The sequence below is a fragment of the Aquarana catesbeiana genome, linkage group LG08 (genome assembly GCF_042186555.1).
Source record: "Aquarana catesbeiana isolate 2022-GZ linkage group LG08, ASM4218655v1, whole genome shotgun sequence".
Classification (NCBI taxonomy): domain Eukaryota; kingdom Metazoa; phylum Chordata; class Amphibia; order Anura; family Ranidae; genus Aquarana; species Aquarana catesbeiana.
Genome location: NC_133331.1, coordinates 11,370,306 through 11,370,962, shown reverse-complemented (window position 1 = coordinate 11,370,962; position 657 = coordinate 11,370,306). Strand labels below are relative to the sequence as shown.

Below are 657 nucleotides of genomic sequence, written 5' to 3'. Positions count from 1 at the left end.
CAACTGTGTCTCAAAATATCTCTTATGGGAGTGCCGAGCAACTGTGCAGCACAATATCTCTGTTTTTGGAGTGTCTTTGTATGTATGGATTTCATAGATTGTTACTGACATGTGGGGAACATTTCATGTCAATAGGCCCCTATGGTAGGTTCATAGTGATCTCCGACCAGGACATAGCCAGGAAGGGATCACATGGCTTCTATGGTTACAGAATTTGTTCACACCTGGCTAAATCGTTTGCACAGTACTGTAGAGATAACATTGTATATACAGATATGATGGGAAGGGGGGGTTGACACGTACCAGGTGAGGCAGCCATCTTATGAGATGATGTTGGCCGGGAATCGAACCCGGATCAGCTGCTTAGAAAGCAGCTATGCTCACCACTGCACCACCAACGCGAGGTAGTATGTCTTTGGAGTGTGGGAGGAAAACGGAGTACTCGGAGGAAACCCACGCAAGCACAGGGAGAACATGCGGACTTCATGCAGACAATGTCCTGGTCAGAATATGAACCAAACACCCCAGTGCTGCAAGGCAGAAGTGCTAACTACTAAGCCTTTGTGCTGCCCGATCTTAAAGCAGAACTTTACCTATATAGAGAAGTTCCACTTTTCCTCCTCTTCCTCCTTTGGCTTTAAATTTCTTAAAAGACCT

General features: G+C 46.0%; 1 non-coding gene across 1 annotated transcript; it reads right to left on the bottom strand.

Annotated features, from left to right (window-relative positions):
• Positions 1-328: 328 nt before the first annotated feature.
• TRNAR-UCU (transfer RNA arginine (anticodon UCU)) lies at positions 329-401 on the bottom strand. Its single transcript has one exon. It is a non-coding gene; the product is annotated as a tRNA-Arg (tRNA).
• Between the last annotated feature and the right edge of the window lie 256 nt (positions 402-657).